At 40.6% G+C, this 7,460-nt stretch overlaps 1 pseudogene; it reads left to right on the plus strand.

Annotated features, from left to right (window-relative positions):
• Positions 1-3,403: 3,403 nt before the first annotated feature.
• On the plus strand, positions 3,404-6,715 carry LOC101847601 (annotated as a pseudogene).
• The last annotated feature ends 745 nt before the right edge of the window (positions 6,716-7,460 follow it).

The raw sequence follows: 7,460 nt of genomic DNA on the forward strand, positions 1-7,460 counted from the left end.
TCTATCTATCTATCTATCTATCTATCTATCTATCTATCTATATATCTATCTTTCCATCTATCTATCTATCCCCCTCTTTCTCTCCCTCTCCCCCTCTCTCTCTCTTTCTCTCCCTCTCTATCTGTCTCTCTCTTCCTCTTTTGTTCTCTCTCCAAGTGTCCCAACAATTCAATTACACTGGGATACAAAAATGCCCCTCTCTCATCATTGTATCTGTACCTGGGTAAAAAAAACACCAAAACAAACTTGCAAAAGTCAGAGTTTAGTGGAAGGTTTGGTGAGTGAATAGTGACAATGTCTGTGTTGTACTGGTAGAGATTTTAATTTTACATGCTAATGGTGTTGAGTTCGATTCCTAGAAGGGAAGAATGTGTTATCGGCTGTGTTGTATCCCTGGTTGTACTTGGCATGTTGAGTCAACTAACCCTGTCTTCTTATCGATCTTAGTTGTGCCTACTGGAGTGGAGCGTCCCCCGGGGGAAGGGGGCGGTTTTTATCTATTAGGACCACTTCGTCTAAAGAAATGAAAAATGATCGACTGCTTAACGAAACCGCCATACATCTTGTTTTGTTTTTCAAATGGCGCATGTCTGAGTCATGCACTAAGCAGTTAAAATGTTGTACAATGTGTGATGCTGGCAGGTAAATTGAAGAATTAAATATTTAAAATGAGAAGTATAAAAAGAACAGATATAGAAACGCCCCCACTACTCAAGGACGTCATGAAATTGAAACTGGGCTGCTTAGAGCAAATCAAACAACATGACTCACTCCAGAAACATTTTTTCCCCTGGAAGTTGAAGTAGGAAGCAAAAGAGGACGGTGGAGAGACCGAACAGAAGATGGGAGCCGGACATAAAAACCTGGCTTGGAACCAAAACAAATCAGGTATCCCTAATGAAAAGAGAGTGTTTCATTGCAGGGAGGTCCGAGAAGCGATGTTAAACTACTGGAAAAGCTCAGAAAAAGAAGCAGTAAAAACGTTCAAGTGATGTTGCACGGTCTGACAAATTGTCAAAGAGGGTCTTAATAATGCGTACTGATGTGTATGGCCAGCTACGTATAATTTATTTAATTGTCATGTTGCTTTTTGTGTTACCAAGACAAGCTCCTAGTACACAGTGGTGTGAATGACATAACGTCCTCATTACTCTGTTTGACTATCTCGTTGTCACTTGCAACAGAATGAACTTAGGGGAAAAAGGCTGAACCAGGAATTGAACCATCGACCGGCTACAAGTCATGCTCATAGCAAAGACCCTTCGTTTGATATCATCTTGGGTTTTGTATATTTTTCGAATGTGAGGTAAAAGGGGGGCCTCTTTTGCGAAGTGCCACACAACAAACACGTCCTTGAACTTTCCTGATCATATTGAAACCCTCTACTAACACATGTGTTTAGACAAATGAAGCGAGACGAAGGATATGTCCATTTTGATAGTGCTTTTGTTCAGTATAGAAAACCTACAGAACAAAACGTTCATTCAAGCACATTGGAAAGAAGTTTTTTATGTTTACGGCAATGAAATATTAAATGTGATGTAAACTCTTGTTTAATCTGTCGGTTCATATTGATAGGGACGTGTTGGGCATGTACTGTAATTAAGAAACATCTAAGTTCATCCTAACCAGCCCTATTGGCCACCTGTATAAAATACTTACCTATATAAAGGGCTATTTCCCATTTACCCCACATTTTTTTACATTAAAATGACACTGTGTAAACTGGCTACCTGCCTAAGACAGCCACCTTTTTCTTCGACAATGGATGGCCGTTTTGGGCAGTTTGAATCACATGCAGATTGCCAAAGATATGCTTTGGTCTCAACAAAAGTATTATGGTCTTCTCAGGAATTGGTACGTAGTGAATTAAATACATAGCGCTAATGACCAGCAGCGTTATATTGAGGAAGGACAATCTATCTACCTAGCATTGTGGGTGGCTGCAGGACGCTACTATAATAAAGTCAAAAAATTGTGGCGCAACTGATTGTCAAGTATTTCCTCAACTATGGAACATAAACTCTCCAACTTTTGCGCAATGGCTTCTATCAATTTTTTACAGATCAGTATCGATGTTGTTTTTTGTATGATTGGTTGTTTTTTTTGTGTTGTTGTGGCACTCTATGTTCGGACTAAATACCAAACTGGCAAACACTCCTTAGCGGGAAGAAATAACAATTCTACAACTTGAACTTCTACCCCATACCTCGTGATATTGATATTAGTCAAAGAGCAGTAAGAAAGCCCCCCAATTCCTCTCTCTTTTTCCTCCACTTAATGTTTGGACTTGTTTCCAACTAAATCGGATTCGATTGTGACGTCAACAAAAGTGTTAACACGTCAGTTATATCCCGTGCGCTGATATGACCTTATACAGTTGCGAACGCCGTAAAGCACTTACCAACAAAGAAAAATGATCTTTTTTTCATAATCAGCATTTATCCATACACCTGTGAATTTATCCAGACAGACAGACAGACAGACAGACAGACAGACAGACAGACAGACAGACAGACAGACCAGACAGAATTAAAAAGTGAATGCTGTTTGACGACCTTCAGGGTTGCTCATATTATTGTTATTGTCTTGTTTGTTGACTTTACAGAGCTGAAAATTTGGGAAACAGAGTGTTTCCCTTTAAAAATAACACGTGTCTGTTTGTTGCAACATCCAAAAAGCGTGGGACTTTTCCTTTAAAAAAAAAAGAAGGATTCACGGTGATGAGCTTCGTTTTTAGCTCCAACAAATTTTATCTAACGTGTACTTGGAAAAAAATTAGATGCAGACACCGGGAAGGAGTGGCTTTAGTCATATTTATCTCGTGTCTCGAGTTTTTGCAATTGACAGATCAATGGCATTGCAGCTACTAGTATCTGTGAAGTAGCGATTAAGCGCCTTGTCGATGCACGCAAAAGAATTGAGTTCAATTCCCATATTCTTTCAGTTACTACGCAAATGTGAATTATACTACCTTAATTCCAAGCGATCTGCTTCTACTTTCTGATGCTAACTCTATAAAAAAATGTATTGTGATATCTTCTATTTAAAAAAAAATTTTTTGTAACTCTGCGACCTTTACTTTTGCTGGATCAGCAATTTAATGCGGGGTGGTGGGTTGGTTCTTTGATGAAAAACGGGAGTTTAATTCCAACATGATGGAGATTTTCTGCTGAGTACCCCCGTGTCCCTACCGCGGCGTACCGACATACTCATGATTGGCCATAACAGACATTGTGGAAACGGCGCACTTCCAAAGAAATTAAGACTGAGTTACCAAAGGCGCAAAACACTTTCAACAAAAACTTTCACAGGTTGAAAATGTATGTGTCAAAAATACCACTTTCCATTTTCTGGTGAAAAAGTATGTCAACACCGGATGACCACTTTTCGAATATAAACCATGAGCAGTTTCAGTCAGCCACAAGAGCAGATCTCTGCTGACGCTGCATCAAGTCCTCACGCAAGACAAGATGAACGCCGCTGTAATCCTCGTCCTCTTCTCCGTCCTGGCTGCGACACAAGCAAGCCGTGAGTACTTTTGGGAAAACTAGAGCCTTTACGAGCAGTAAGTTCCTTTATCTACTCAATTTTTGTCATGTAAATGCCAAGAACAGACATTTATAGAATCTTTCAAAATATGGTAAAAACTATTTATTGTGAGGCAGCGTGGTAGAATCAGGCTCTCATCAAAATAATCAAAGTGAAGAAATTTTCATTTTTCGGCAGGTTTTTCAACTTTTATAAAATTTTACTTTTTGACTCAACACCTTTCTCATGTCCATTAAAGAACTCATTTCTGTGTGGATTTTTCTGAAAAATGTCTATTAAAGGCTCAAAAAGTGTAATACCACGGACTCTTAAGCTCAGGAAATAACTATACTTTGGCGGCCATTTCTCACTAACTTTACCTCTGAAAATGGATGACCCCCATCTCCTTCATTTCCAAATATCTCGACTTGTATTCAAGATAAATGAATATTTTTTTCCAATCAAATAAAGACAAGTGAATAAGCTTTAAGATGATACCAACAACTCTACATGCCCAAAAATTGACGAGAGCCTGATTCCACCACGCTGCCTTACATTTACATGCGTATTCACAATTTCAACTTCAGTGTATACATTGCATACACCGACTTTATTGTTGAGCTGCCAATATCTTATTTAGAACAAGGTGGCAGGAAACTCGTCAATGTTTAGCAAAGGAAATCCGTCAAGTGCTATGTCCATTATTCAGTAACTTCTGCACTGCCCCGAAGACACGGTTAGCACAACGCACTGAGAAAATGCTATATTATACCATGGATGGCTCTGACTTGGCACCAACGTTTCCGCTATAAACGCGGCTACAATCGCCATGGACAAGTCTACTGGCGATGTGTACGGAGCAAGGTAAAAAACGATCGCCCACTCAAGAGTGGGGGGGGGGGGGGGGGGGGGGAGCAAAAGTATAAAGTGCCGAATGTTTGTTCCTTCGCGAAAAAGCTATTTGCTTTTCTTTCTCAGGGCCACATGAATAACTCCGATTGAGAAAATATTATCTTTGATGCTTCAGAAATGTATCGAGTTTTATTGCTTTCTTTCTTTGCCATATTTCTAACTCGCCAGGCTGTGTGTGGTGTAATCAGGGTGGAAAGTTGGAGCTACAAGTATGCAGAGAAGACAGTACAAGATGCTTCGTATGTCCTCAACATGACCGTCGTAGATCAGCAGTCCGCTGCTGCGTGTACCCTGGGTGAATCCTTCGGCTACCAGAAAGCCACCTTGTGGGTGGATCACGGCTGTCGTGCTGACTTAACGTTTGCTACCTCCCAGGTGAGTTTCACCGCACTTGCAACACGGCGTCGCACGTCTCAAAGATTAAGTGCTACGATTACGAGAGTAACAACCACTAAAAAGGCAAAGCTGGTATAAAGACATGTTTGTTAGTATAGGAGCAAGTCCCACCAGAGCCCCTACCAACTACTATTTGTTAGTATAGGAGCACGTCCCACCAGAGCCCCTACCAACTACTCACATCTTCCAGGTAAGATCACTGATTTATGTCTAGAATCAAAATGTAATGTACCGAATATTAAAATTTTATTGTTCCTTCAGACAAATGCTCATTTTCACTTTCACAGCGTTTGCTATATGCTTCCTGGGTGAGAACCTTGACTGAACCGTATCTCTTTTTGAAATGTTTACATCTTTTCAGAAAATGTCCGTTTTGGGGGGTTCTTTTTCTTTTTATCGCCTCGCTCTTTTACTCCTTAGTGAGGCCGACCCGAGTGCCAAGTACTCAGGGTGGAAAGTTGGAACTACAAGTACGCCGAGAAGAAGGTGGCCAGAGCTGCATTGTTCCTTAACATGACCGTTGAAGATCGGCAGTCCGCGGCCAGTTGCGATCTGGATAAATCTTTCGGCTTCTACAATTAGAACTCCACAGTGTGGGTGGATCATGGTTGCCGTGCCGACTTTAATATTTGTTATGTCAAAGGTAAGTGACGCCAGCTAAGCAAACGCATTTTCTTCGAGATGTAAGGAAACCTGCAAAAACCAGGAAAGTATTTTTTCGACATTTAAACACTTTGCTACCAACTGGGTATTCTGGACTTAAGATTTCACAAAATACAATGTATTTGTTTTGTAACCGATGTTTCAGGGAAAAGAACTATAAAATGTATTTTTTAGAAACGTACCAACTGAGAATTCGGTTCAAGTTCCTCCGTGCAGTGTTTTGGCTTGCCCTCCATCCCCAGCCGATTAAAATTCACCAATGAAAGGATCTTTGTATGAAATTTAAAAACAGAACCCATGCCGTAAAACGCCTACTCAAACGATTTTATTTGAGAAGACAGTTTCTCTTTTTTTCCCCTTTCGCTTCAAAGTGACATGACTTTTTTCCTAGTGGCTTGTTGGCATGTGCTTTGGTTCACTCCTTCTTATCAACGTCTCATCATTTTCTCCTTGTTTCTCTCTTCGCTGTCCCTTTTCTCCTTGTGTCTCTCTTTGCTGTCTTGTAGCTTAACCTTCGGCATTTTTATAACCTTATAGTATTGCCAGTGCTGTAAAACTCTTACTTAACCCCAACTGTCAATCCTATCCACTACTAAATGGCAAACTCCATCTACGATCTCCAGGCGCCACCAGCACCGCTACGGTAAACGTGAGCAGCTGGAACAAGTACGCCACCAAGATTCTACCCTCCGCCTCCTGCATCTACTCCATGCAAGTGGCCAAGCAAGTCTGCGGCCCCCTGCACTCTCGGAACCACTTATGGTTTTGTGGCCAATATCATGTGGGTCAGCGATGGCTGCAGAGCTGACTTTAGCGTCAGCTATTATTCCCCTTAAGCTTTCTTAAGCTGTGAATGCTCCTCTGACATATGAATATTCTAATGACAAATGTTGTATTAAAACTATTGGAAACAAATCTTGTGTTTTTATTTTACGTTGGCCGATGTTTCCAAAGGCTTAAGTATTGTGAGTGGGTCGACTTTGACACTTGTTTTATAAGGAAATGACAGTGGATCTTTGGGTGTATGTGGTTTGCGCCTTTCCTTTAGGATATCTCTGTCCTTATCGCCCCTCCTTTTTTGGCTTTGTCGCTCTCTTGTAATCCTTAATTTTGGCTCTTTATGACCTTGTTTTGCAAGCGCAGTTTTTTTTTTTTAAACCTGCTTACTAAAACTTGTAGAATGGTACTTTCATTGAAAACTTTATACAGATATAAAATGCATTTAGATTTCGTAAGGGACATTGATTTGTCGTCCTTTCCCCCTCTTGCCAGACCAAGTGCTGCTGTATTTCAATTGTGCACTTGAATAGGTGAACCCATATATATGAGAGTTATTGTTAAAAAGAGACGGCAGCAGATTCTTTTCCCCTTCCATTTCTCAAAAGTGAAAAGTAAGGCCGGCCTCACATAGGACATGTAGTAAAACGCGTAAGGTGAAACTCGAAACAAGAAACGTGAAACTAGAAACGTCAGGTAATCTCACAGGACTGGCGTGTGGTGAAATACGAAACGAGACGCGCAAATTCAGAAGTAGGCCTATTCAACACTTCAATTGACAAAATGAACTCGTCAGACGACACACTGATCATAGTTCTACTGAGAAAGCTCAGAAAAAAAAGAGCTCAGCTTATGGTTTCGGGCATTTTCTTTTTGAGACATAAAAGAATACACAAGAACCTTTTGTTCTTTGAAGGAAAAAGGGCTGATGGACTCTTTCAATTATTTGAGAATGTCGTATAGCACATGCGACGAACTTGTATCTCTGGTGCTTCCATTTTTACACTCTATTTGGTCCTCAGATCTGATTTTGATGTCTCGATGTGTATGGTCCCATATCATTGGCTTGGCTTGTTCTAACTCTATTACCAGTTTTCTATAATCGTCCATTCTGATAAACCAATGCTTACTTCTTGCTGATACGGCGATCAGTGGAGAGCTGGGGTTGGCAGCCCCAAATT

The sequence above is a fragment of the Aplysia californica genome, unplaced genomic scaffold (assembly GCF_000002075.1).
Source record: "Aplysia californica isolate F4 #8 unplaced genomic scaffold, AplCal3.0 scaffold00417, whole genome shotgun sequence".
NCBI lineage: Eukaryota > Metazoa > Mollusca > Gastropoda > Aplysiida > Aplysiidae > Aplysia > Aplysia californica.